At 29.9% G+C, this 13121-nt stretch overlaps 1 protein-coding gene across 2 annotated transcripts in view; it reads left to right on the top strand.

Moving 5' to 3' along the window:
- Positions 1-13121, top strand: part of LOC121113711 (probable sodium/potassium/calcium exchanger CG1090) — a 57782-nt gene that overhangs the window by 19210 nt on the left and 25451 nt on the right. Inside the window, exon 1 of one of the 2 annotated variants that reach the window (XM_040707561.2) lies at positions 3168-3284. The exons of the other annotated variant lie outside the window; for it this stretch is intronic. The gene's annotated coding sequence lies outside the window, so the exon portion shown is untranslated. Of the gene's footprint in view, positions 1-3167; positions 3285-13121 lie in introns of those variants that run through there. 2 annotated transcript variants of the gene reach the window in all.

Below are 13121 nucleotides of genomic sequence, written 5' to 3' on the forward strand. Positions count from 1 at the left end.
TGCATATTATCTTGTGAATAACTATAGTGTACTTTGGTCCTATTCCAATCATTTCAAGGAATATATATTCAGTCTTGTACATGTAGCACAAGTAGGAACAATATTCATTTTTCCATCATCATTTGGGTATCCCACAATTAGGCATCTTTTCCCTTTTTAGATCCAGTTTTCTTCACCTCTCATTATGGCTACTGAAAAAAAAAGTGGACACAGAGTGTCGTGTTTTAAATAAAGTGTGGGGAGTCATATATTTTTGAGGAAACAAAGGACAAGAAATCCAATTACGTAATGTGTAGCAAAAGTGTTGCACTTTTGAAAGAGTATAATCTTCAGAGTCACTATGAAACAAACCATCAATCAAAATATTTAAAATTTTCCGGAAAGTTCCGCACTTAGAAATATGAGACAATAAAATGTGGTTTAGAAATTCAAAGAAATTTCTTCACGAGAAAGTTTGCTCAAATTAATGAATATGCCACATTTACATGTAACAAAACAAAATGATTATGCAGCCCGTACTCGTCATTCTTTCAGCCATTAGGCCCGCAGTAAAGTTTGGTGACCCCTGCTCTACACCATTGATATTATAAGTTGCACTCAATCACGAAAATAAAATAAATGGAAAAAATATTCTAAAGTACTTTTTAAAGTATATTTTAAATTCTGAGGATTTGATATAAATATTTCTTGATTTAAACTTGCAGTATGATAATTTTTTCCCACCATATAGAATGAGAAAAATTATACAATTGTCAATAGGCCTATGCTTTGGCTTTCATTTGGTCATTTTTACTCGGATATCCAAGCTTAGGATTAAGGTGAAAAAATCGCTAATTAGGTCCTTAATAATCAATTTGTCATATTGTTCGAGTTTTAGTTTAAATAAGACATTAAATCCTCTTAAGAAAGGCTCCTTACCAAAAATAAATACGTCAGTATTTCTGCCTTTCTAAAAAATCAATATATTATGAATGAATCATCATGATGTACATTTGTGACTTTTTTTAAATCTACATAGCATATTTACCTATATCTTACGTAGACGTTGAAACTTATACAGTCATATACTTATACTTATTGGTCAATTGTGAAAAGTATCATGCAATGTTTGGAAATCCATGGGATCATCCATTTATTAAGATGTACTTATGTACTTTTCAGATGATAATTACTGATTCATAAGTTTGATTCCTTTGCACATTAAAATATTAAATGCTTTAGAAAATCGTAAAAAATGAATAGGTTATTTTAATTTTATCAAAATGAAATTATTACCTCAATTAATAGATACATTGAAGGAGAGTAGCAGGTGTACTATTTGGACTAGAGTTATACCTTTTATTTATGCTAATTTAGAAATAATGCATCTTCTAATGTCTACAAAGTTTAATATTCTTTTCTCCAACTACTTACAGAAAATCAAAAGAAAAGAGACGAGAAACATTTAAGATGGGATTTTGAAGAGAAAAGTTATATTTTTAGTCACATCACGCTTTAGAAAAGCCACATGACTAGTCATTATTCCATAGAGGGTGTTTGAATAAGTGAATATAATTGAAATACAGGGTTTTTTCTTTCCTCATTATTTCAATCGTCTTGGTCTCCTTTTTACTTAATCTCTTTACAGTGACTTTTTAGAGGATAAATTAAAGATGTTTAAAATAATGATCAAAAACTTTGTAAATTTGTTCAGTAATGCATAAAATACATATAATGTATTTGTAACAATTACTAAGTGAAAACAACGTTACTAAGTTATCCATTTTTTGTTGGGGTAACGATCCACCTCAACAAAGTTCCTTACATAAATACCCTCTATGCATATTTACCTGAAAAGAATTTCCTATTAATTAACCTATCATTTTTAGAATTACATGCATCTCTGCAGTACAACTATAATATTCATACATAAATTTGCATAGAATATGTGCATATGTTTAACCTCACTCATTTCCAAGATTTGTATAATCTAAAAAAGTCAAAACATATGTTTTCCCCCAGTTTGGTTTTGTTTCTTTAAAAGAGTGTAGAAAACTTCATTATAAATTTAATGTTGATTCAACATAGTTTTATATGTAAGGAATGCATGCATTTTAATTTGCAAAATAAACGACAACAAAATGTTGGTTTTTGTCACATGAGAAATACAAATTAGTAGGATCCAATGTAAATATATATACACACAGAAAAAATGGGTTCTTTATTATGTTTATGTTAAAAAAATGACAGACAGAAAGCTGCACATAGATGCATTACCTTAATTATACCCTCATTTATCATTGACATATAACATCGCAATGTAGGAATTAGGTTTGAATCAGTTCATTTTATAAAAAAAATTGTGTTCAGGAGCCCATTCGTTTATTGACACCATGATTCAATTGTTTATTGTTAAGATAAAACAAATCATTCATGCAAACTATTGCAAAAAATAATATAATGGATATAACTAAATGAAAGGAGCCCCATCGTACAAATTGAATCATTAATAAATTGAAATGTTGATGAAGTATTTTTCAGAAAATGGCTACTTTTTTGGGCAAAACTGCATATCAGGGGGTTGCAAAACAGGGTTTATCAAACATGGAAACTTTTCAAAGGAATTTTGAGGAATTAATTGGAATTTTGAGTAATGTACATAAATTTTCAATGTTGAAGGCAAGAAACATATATATTCTCTGTGAAAATATGTTTTAAAGATATAAGTACATAAAACAAATTAATTAATGAACAAAATATGAAAAATGTGGCTAAAAAAATTGGAGCATTGCATACTTGTAAATATTATTTGGTTGATACGATTGGAAGTCTGTAAGATCGTGATAGACTGTAATTCTATCTTGTCTCCTATATATTTTATATTAGAAGAGTCTGTATTTTAAGTCGCAAATACGAACAGACACTAATATTTTGCATTATTCACCTTCGTATGAAACCTAATGGGTATTATTTCATAGGATGAGAGGCCTCTCATTCTACAAACCTTTAAAATTATACATTTTTGGCCAAATAGTGAATATTCAATCCTGCCTAGTAACTCATAACCTCATCCATTTAAAATTGCAATCGAGAAGAGCTTTCTCTTGACCGCAAAAAAGAAGAAAAATAATTTACAATGACGTCAATATGCTAAAAGAATTACATTCTTTTGAGATAAAAAAAGTTCCAGTCTTACAATCGAATCTATATACATATAAACACAAAAGTAAAAAAAAAAAAATAGCCCATTTTGCACAATAATTATTGTATAATAAAATACCAATTTAATATATTTGAAGAGAAAGGTAAAAAAAAATTTTATTTAATTTATCAATTTTGAATTAAAATGTTATTGTGAAGTAGACTGGTTTTAAAATTTATTTTTTTCTTTTTTAATTTAGGGAAGACATAGTTTAAATATGTTCCTTTCGGTATATAATGAAGAAATATAAAATTTGTACCATATTGACAAATGCTTTAAGCAGAAATTCTCAACAGGCGTATTTAGGGCCAAGTCTGCCCCACAAATACATTTCATCTAACCTGCACAAATTATTTAATAATAGTCATAAAAATTAAAAGTAAAAATGAATAAAAAGATGCATTTTTTAGTATAATTAGCCTAAATTCTACTTTCAGTGAAAAACTGTCATCCGCTACATAATAATCTCGGGAAGGGGTATTTTTTAGCAATTTTTTTTGTTATACTCAAAAGTTTGTCCTTTTAGAAGAGTTGAAATAAACTATTATTCATGGAAAAAATAAAATAAAAGTATACACTTTTATCAATTTGAAAAACATTTTCAAAAAAAAAGTAGACAGTCTATCATTTTCTTATACAAAATAATCCTTTTAGGAGGAAAGTGTTGAAGAAACGCATTACCCGTAATAATTTAATTTATTTAGACTTTTATTAACCATTTTTAGGTAAAAACTATGTAATTTAGAATCTTCAAAGGTAATGTGCCACCTTTAAACCTTGATTAACATGGCTTAAGTCCTATATTTCTTTATTTTTTAGCAAAAAACCCACATTTATGGGGTATTAATCCCTAACATTTTAGGAGACAAAAGAAACTTAACTATTCAAATATTACCCCCTGCGAACGGCCCTATAGATATTACTCAATCCATCTGAAAATTAGATGAAAGGGAGAGATTAACAAATTTAATTTGTAATTTTAATATATTTAAAAAAAAAGATGAGGCATACGTGAAGGAAGGAGAAATAATATTGGAGAATCTGCTTATGAATGAAATAATTTTGCATATTTTTATAAGGTTTTTTTTTACTCAGCAGTTTTTTATGTGATTTAATTATCTTTCCTCCCTATTTCTTTATTGAATTGCCTAGCCAACAATTTCCTAAAATAATTTTAAATATTATCAAATAACTAGCAGAATCTACTTGCTAGATAAAATTATGAAGGAAATTTAATTATAACAAATAGTAATATGAAAATGAATTCTCTAATAACTGTTATTGCAAATAATATAAAAACAGGAGGAACTAATTTTTTGAGGATTTTAGAGTCTTAAATAATCTAAATTTGAAGTTTAAATTTAAGTTTTAGTGCTCTCTCATGTATATCATTTATATATTTTTATCTAAGAAATAATAATGTAGTCGTATCAGTGAAATATCGCAGGGATTTTGAATGCAGCATTAAATGTTTATAAGGTTTTCCAATAAGAGGGGTCATTTTGATATTCTAAGAAAAGTGGCATTTTTTGAGATAAATGATCGGATGTTTACTTCAATATATAGAGAAAGATATGTCATTAATAATGGAAAACAATATCAGCCAAATGGCCACTATACCTACGCTTACAAGACCATATCCTGTTTATGAAATTTTCCATCACCAAATCACAAAGTGGCTGTTGTAGGTATGACCTCAATAGCTTAACGAATTATCTATTTGAGGTCTAGAATCATCGTTGGGCTGTTGGCGTTGACCTTATCTTTTACGTGGCCCCAAAGGAAGAAGGTGTTAAATCACAAGATCTCTGAGGCTGGAACAACAGTTACGGTGAATGGATTGCGCTATCGAGATTTGATTTTTATGGGCGGAATTGGATGGTATTGATCTGGACAACGTTTACTTTTAACAAGATGGTACTACGTGCCATACAGTCAACGAAACCATTGCTCTTTGACGTGAAAAGTTTCCAGAACGAAAAGGCGAGCGCAATTGGCACCGAAATCTTGTGCGTTAACACCTTGTAACTTCTTCCTTTGGGTCATGTGGAAGATATGGTCTACGCCAACAGCCCAGCGTCAATTTTTCTTTGAATATCAAAATACCACCTCTTCTTGGAAAACCCTTTATAAAGGAAAAACTGTCTTTGTTATATAAAACAAAAAATACTGAATGTGAAATTTAATTAGGTATAGTAATAAGCGTGTACAGGTAAAGCAGTGACTTAATTGCTCTGTAGCTCATCATATCATTAAAAAAAAGTATCAAACTCTAATTATTTTTCCTTAACTCTTGAGAAGAAAACATGACACATGAATTGATATAAGTATTTGTTTGCTAAGTGTGCGTGAGCTCACGAAAACAAAGAGTAACAGTGAAGATACCTTCCATATTATTAAAGCAGATTTTGTCTTTTTGCCGACGCTTAATTACTCGGTACAATACCGGGTATAACCGCCAGCAATTAATAAGGGAGGAAATTATAATTTAAGAATGATTTTCACTCATTTGTAAACTCAAAAGAGATGTTAAAAGAGTCGACATCCCGGCTAGCATATTTAATTAAGGGGGTTGGTAATCAGAAATATATTAGTACTCAGCTCACTTATTCATCTCTACTTTGAAAGTTATTTTATATTACTTTTTCTCTACTTAGTGGGATTTCGAGCAAGGAAAACTGCCTATAGTTTATAGCGGGTCTCTATCAAATTACCATATTCATACGGACAATCTCTCTGCCATGATTTTCCCCTTTTCATATCTTTAGTTATAAGTTCAAAATTATAAAAAGAGTTTTGGTGACCATGGCTCAGATCTTTATACAGATTGCAAAAATAATTTGGTCTAGTTCACAAATTACCAAGTAAATAGCGTTCGTACTCTAATTAATGTTATTTCAGTCCTTAGTTAGGACTGAGGACCGGAGTCCAGTCCGGTCCCATCAAGTGTAGTCTAACTTATCGATCCTTAAAGAAGGTAAAATATATTCCTCGTGACTTCATTGAGGTGGTTTTTCCAATTTTTATTTGATTATTACTATTCTGTGATATAATCAAATTAATTATATAACTAAGTTAAAAAAATAATATGTTCATATTATGTTGTATCATAATGACAATAGAAATACTTTTTGCAATATATGATCATAATACACGGTGCTAGGTGATTTCATTCCTAGTTAATTAATTCCCTTTCTTTTAATTCATGGTTATTTTATCCCCAGTAAATTAATTCCCTCTAAAATTCATCCCCGGACATTTCATTCCAACTTTGAAGAGGGATATTTAGTGACCTCATACGGCTTATGTTTAAAGCACTTAGTTGTTTTTGTTTAGGGCTGTTAGGAAATTAACGGTCACGATAATACACATTTCATATATCTAACTTGACTAAATATACCATCAACATTTCTATGAAAAATTCTAAGGACCAGCATTTAAAGACTGGTCCCAAGAACCGACAGTTCTAAGCAACGATAAGACCAGTCTTAAGATAAATAATGACAGACAAAACACTTACTCTAAAAGCTGGGATATGAGCAAACTAACAAAACATTTATAGCCAATAGAATGGGCAAAGATCTTGATAATCAAGTAAACAGGATAGACGATAAGACGAATTGGAGCATGGAAAGTATTTTTTACAACAATAAGATAATACTTGAATATAGGGCAGAGGATTTTCCGCTTGTGTTGCATTGTAACTGATTGGGATAAGATTAAAGAGTTCTTTATTTTCTTCATTGAAAGTAATTATATGGATGTTTATATGTATGGAGAAACTTTCTTTAAAAAAATATATATATATAAACTTTTAGCAACATACATTATACAATATATAAATGTAATACACTTGTATACAATTTACTTTACATATGACTAAAAAACATATTACATATGAGCTTTTGTAAATACGTCAGCAAATTTCAAAAAAGAAAAATATTTTATTCTTGTCCCTCGATTTTGTATTTTATATAATCTTTTTTTAAAGACAATATTGAATTTTATATTTGAACTATACCTACAGACATAATAATATGTAGTTCTAATGTACCTACATAAGACTAAACCATCCTTTTATCGTAATAAAAAAGTCAAAAGTTAAGTAGTTTGAGTCATCTTTTAGTTTGCACTACAATTTGTTTTCTAAACTTTATTAAAAACCAGTTTGTGAAGACAATGAGAAGCAAATCAATTTGAGAAACCAGTGAATTATAACTTATATTGACCTTTTTTATTCAATATCCTGCCTGAGCCTCTTCCTGAAGACTCCACACACCTTATGGATGTAGTCTTCTAAAAAATTCAACCCAGGCGGCCTTGATGGTGGACACCAAAGATCTCACAAAATCCTGAGGCTTGTTGCAGGGAGGTCACTCGACCTTTGGCTAGGTGGAATGATCCAAAAGATTAAGATCAGGAGAGCTGCAAGTCCACTTATTCTTGGACAAACTCAAAAGAACCTCTTCTCCTTTGTGGGCGTCGTTACGAGTAATCTTTAATGATCCATTGGAGCGTAAACTCGCTCACGTTCTCCTTCTTTATCATACTGCTAACCGTCCGTATTGGATTTTTAGTAAGGTAGTTTTTGACACGCATTATCATGGCCTTTGTTCTTACTGTTCGCTTCAAACATTTCCAAGACTTTCCGGAGATTGTTCCTTAGGTTTCAAACAGTATTCTGAGGTCATTGGCAATCTCAGATTAGGCCTTCTGACGCGCAAACATTTCCAGTATAAAAGTTATTTTAGCGTCAATTTGCCATCTTTGAAGATACACCCAATATTTATAAATAAAAACAATTGCAAATTATTATTAAAATATAACAAAACCTCCCTTTTCTTCAAAATTTCCATCAAAGTTTGAGCTGTGAGGAATTATTTAAGTTTAATATGACGCAACCGGTAAAATCTGCATAATAATACAAATCAAATTTGAGACTCGGCCCAGTATCTATATTTTTTTGGTTTGGTCTTACGTACTGGGATTTTTTTAAAACCATTTTAAACCAATTTTTCTGACAAGACCGCGGTTTCATACCGTAAGCAGATATTTTTATCTTTAACTTTATGGTTCCATATTTTTTCAGCCTCACATATTATGAGAAACAGGTTTTTTTTTTTTTCTAGATTAACCTTCATTTATATTTTCACTGTATATAAACAAGGCTCTAATATAGATTATAAGTATTTAGATAAACTTGTTTAACCTATTTCAAAATAAATCCACGTTTACATGAATTATAATTAATCATATACCAAAGGTTTTATTAGAACAATGATTCTCAAGCTTTTAATTATCATAGATCTGTCATTATGCAATCCAATTTCATATTGCCATCCACTGCCGGATTCATCACAATGAGCTCGTCGTACTCCAAGATCATGACTCCAAAAGCGCTCAGCACTAAACCTTCTTCTACATTACGGACCACCCAAGGGCAACTATATTTCTCCAGTGGGGTCGAGGTCTAATTATTTGTAAATACGGACCCTGTAGCTAATTTATAGTGAAACAACTTTTGTTTCCCGTTTATGAAGGGATTTTACAGAAATCCTCCCGCATTATTTAAAAAAGGGGGTTGGGTGTTAGACCTAATTGATCCAGACATCTTTTTATTAAATATCTTGGGTTATACTCAAGAAATCTTCCAGAAACGGATCTCTTACCTCTGCGTATGCTCAAAGTCGACAGAACCTTTCTTGATTACCTCAATAAACTAGAACCACATCAAACAATGCACTGTGGAGTCCATGCTGGAAGTGACTGTATTAGACAATGAACGAATCCGAATGTATTTATTTATTGCTCAAAATGAAGTTATGTGTTAAATATCACAATAAATCAAAAGGTATCATTTTTCTTTTGGTATAGAAAATTATTTAACTCATTCAAGATATGTAGAAAATTTGGAAAAGCCTACATAAAAGTAGATAGACTACCCATGTTGAATATACATTCTATGAAAAAATGTTAGAAAATGTCCTTTCTAAAGCTTCATAAAGTAATTTAGTTAATAATAATGAAATTTAAAGGGAAAATAGTTGAAAATATAATTAGTTTTCTCATAATTATCTTTGTTACTCTCCATAAAAACTTGAAATGAGGTGGTATTAAAGATCTTTTCATTTTGTTAACTTATATATTAAAATATATATACAGTGTGGTTTTTATAACAGTCACATAATACATTTAAAATTAAACAAATGCGAAATATTTGGTTGAAAAAGTCTTTTAATATATTTAGAAGAAAAATGATATTAAAATAATGTTCATGGCCAAACGCTTTTTACCACTTTGCGGTTAGTTGCCATTGTGATTGGGTATGAGTATGAAGTCATAATAGGATAATACTTTTTTTTAATTTGAAACAATTTCTAGTTCAAAATATTAAATTCCATATTCGTGGATCGATTTTTTTTTTTGAAAACAAATTCAAAAATTTAGTTTCAAGTATCCAATTTTTGGACAAAATATTAAAATCCAGAATTACTCACAAAAAATATCAAAAATCCAAAACTTTACATAAAAAATTTAATTTTTTGGAAAAAAAAATCGAACATTAGATTTTTCGGAAAACATTCTTAAATAATTATTTTTTTGGAAAAAACATTGCAACAGTCTATAAACAAAAAATAAAATTTTCGTACAAAATTTTCTAAAACTACAGGTATTTACAAAAAATTAAATTTCAAAAATCTACAAATTTTTCCAAAAAAATCGAAAATATAATTTCAAATATTAATTTATTTTTTTTAATTTCAAATATTAATTTTTTTTTTTTTAATTTCAAATATTAATTTTTTTTTTTTAATTTCAATTATAAATTTTTTTAGTAAAAAGCAAAAAATTCTTAATTTGCGGAGGCTACAACCCCTCCAGCCATCCCACTGTGGACTCCCCTAATATTGGATTTATTTCTACATACATAGTTATTTTATAGTTACAAAGTAGTATTTGGGTTTATTTCTTTACTTTTATAGCAGCTTTTGTCTTAAATATTCTTCAAATTGTCAGGGTTACCATGTTAATTTTCGGTGTATATTTTGTACGTACAGGAGGGTCATATATTTACAATTCTAAACTGAAGTAACAATCTTTATACTATTGGCAATATTTGATATTAAAAATAAGTTAACATTTAAAAAGGCTACCCGGTTGGTCAATATATATATATATATCTATTTAGGACCAAGTATTTTTTTATTCTGCTAATCTTTCGTAATGACTCATTAGAGAGTTTTTTGTTTTATATGGACAGTTATTTTCTTAAGAAGTAAGTTGAAGAAAAGAAAATATTTCTATTTAGTAACCAATTCAACCGAAAAAACACGCATTGTTAACAAGTTTTTTTAAACAATTTAAAACAATAGCGAATGAGTTCTTGCTAAAAATAGACACAATATGTCACTACATATTTTTATATCAAACAAAAAAAAATTATTCCAAGAAATTAACTCGTTCATTTTCGGTTTCTTTTATTTTTACATAGTAGCGGTACATCTTTTATGCATCAATGTTAATGCTACTCTTTTTTTCAACACCTATAACTTCAACTAGAGTTTGCCTAATATTTAATTAAACATGGAAATAATAAATTAGCACATACAAGTCAGTTCCTTGATTGTAACAAGCCGAAAAGTTCTTTGTACAAGAGAAGAAAATTATTAATCTGAAAACGGAAGACTCTAAATAATGTACATCAATCAGTACATTAGAGTAGAGGTCCTTTTCTGTGCCTAGGACAATTTATTATTATATGAAAATAACTTCTTGTTAGTGATGTGCTGCTAGTTAAATGTTGCAACTTGAGTATTTCCAAGTTTTAAGAGAAAAAACTCGAGTAATTACGAGTTATACTCGCTCTAACACTTTTTGCTTACTAACAAACTCGTCAGTCAAAAAGTCACGTTTTTTTTTTTGAAATAATTGAAAACTTGTCATTTAGAAATAGTTTTCCTAATTTATGCTTTGCAAATTAACTTAAAATTTATTTCAACTTATTTTAATCGTGCAAAACATAAAATTCAACACCTTGAACATACTTTTGAAACTTTAGGAGCTGGAGCAGATTTGTTAAAATATGACTTCACTTTTATTGATATTTTATCATCACTAACTTCTTCTGCATAAGTTTTTGGTATAATATTAAAAACTTGACTCTATAAACTCTAAGATATTTTTTGTACTTCCGAAAAAATATTCCTCCATATTAAATACCTTAGCAATTTCTGTGAAGTGTCCTTGGGATGAAAAGGTTAGAATTAGATTTTTTACAGTTGCTTATATAGACAAAAGCTAGTCATTGTTGTAGATAATAAGCCATAAGAGTACATACAGTCTCCGAAGCTTTACCTGTTGGACAATAAAGCTTAGTCTTTTCCTTGTAGGAAAGAACTGCATATCATGCTGATCTATAAAAAAAAATACATCGTTTTTATACATCATTTATTCGGCTTGGAAGTTTTATGTAAGACGAAATGTTCTATAATGATATAACACTTTTCAGTGGATTAAAAGAAGAGCTTTTTGTTTATTGTAATGTCTTCCAAACACAGTTCAAAAGATTAATCCAAATTGACGATTACAATAAACAAGACTTGAGTCAGTACTTAGTCATATGATGGGAATACACAAATAAGTAGTTGCCTAATCTTTTAAAGGTTATAATAGGTTTTCGAAACATTAATTTCGCTTTATTTCAATGGTTTATAAGAAATGTTAGAATCATCCAATTGAAGCCAAGTATGCCCACTTCTGTTTGATAACTTGTTCCCAAATAGAAGTGGGCATACTTCTGTTTGATAACTTGTTGCCAACGAGAATCCAGTTTAATCATGCCGTGTTCGTTGAAGCCCTTGTTCCTATTGGCAAAAAAAACAGGACAACCAATATTCACATCCCTCTTTTGAGGCCAAATTTGTAACCCCAAGCGTGTTGGCCATAGACAGGAATACGGAGTAGTCACTTGGTGCCAGATCCGGACTGTAGGGTGGGTGTATAAAAACTTGACATCTGAACTCCTGGAGCTAATGGCTCGTCATTAAATATCTGTGCGGCCTGGCGTTGTCTAGATGATGTCTTGTTGTCTCTTATTCAACAATACGAACCACTTCTGTTTCATGACCAGCTTCAAATGGTCACAAAACGTGTGTCCACCCTGTATACATTGCAAATGTATAAAGGTATTAAAAAATATGGTAAATTTCTTCCTTGAGAACTCCATAATCGACGCACCATAAATCACGACTGAACTGGCCAAGCGCATTACTGTTAAAAAACGTTTGTAGTATACACTCACACCTTAACACTGTGTTATCGTATGATCCGATGTGATCAATGATGAACAAGATATACTTAGTTTAAAAAAAGGGGTGAGAAATAGGAAATTACTTTTTCTTGGAACTTAAATTTGATGATGTTGAACTCAGTTGAATTGTTAAATCATCGGTTGCTTCGATTTTATCTTCTTTAAGGTATAGCATTTTCTTTTTCTAGAGCCTTGCTCCACTGCATGCTGTCTCCTCACATTACCTAGTACTAGAAACTTCAATTAATATATTGATATTATTTTACGCTTGTATTTAATTGATTTATAAGAGACAATGATATAAAACCCCTTGGATATAAGTTCATTTAAAAAAGAGTCCCCTCACACACACACGCGCGACTGTCATAGCTACGCCCTTATTGTAGAACGTACTACAAGGAATACTGTCCTAGTATTTGTATTTATTCCCCATGTTAGCATGCATATTCATAATAAACCGATACAGCTTATGCATAATTAATACTCAGTAATTCAACTACAAAGAATTCCTTTGCTGTTAATTATCATTAAAGCACAACAACAATGCTTGGACTCTATATTTGTTGATTGTATGTCCATTCATATTTAATCATCCAGGAGTTTTCGTCAATATTATGTATTAACATTAGC

Source organism: Lepeophtheirus salmonis, chromosome 2 (genome assembly GCF_016086655.4).
Source record: "Lepeophtheirus salmonis chromosome 2, UVic_Lsal_1.4, whole genome shotgun sequence".
Taxonomy (NCBI): Eukaryota; Metazoa; Arthropoda; class Copepoda; order Siphonostomatoida; family Caligidae; genus Lepeophtheirus; species Lepeophtheirus salmonis.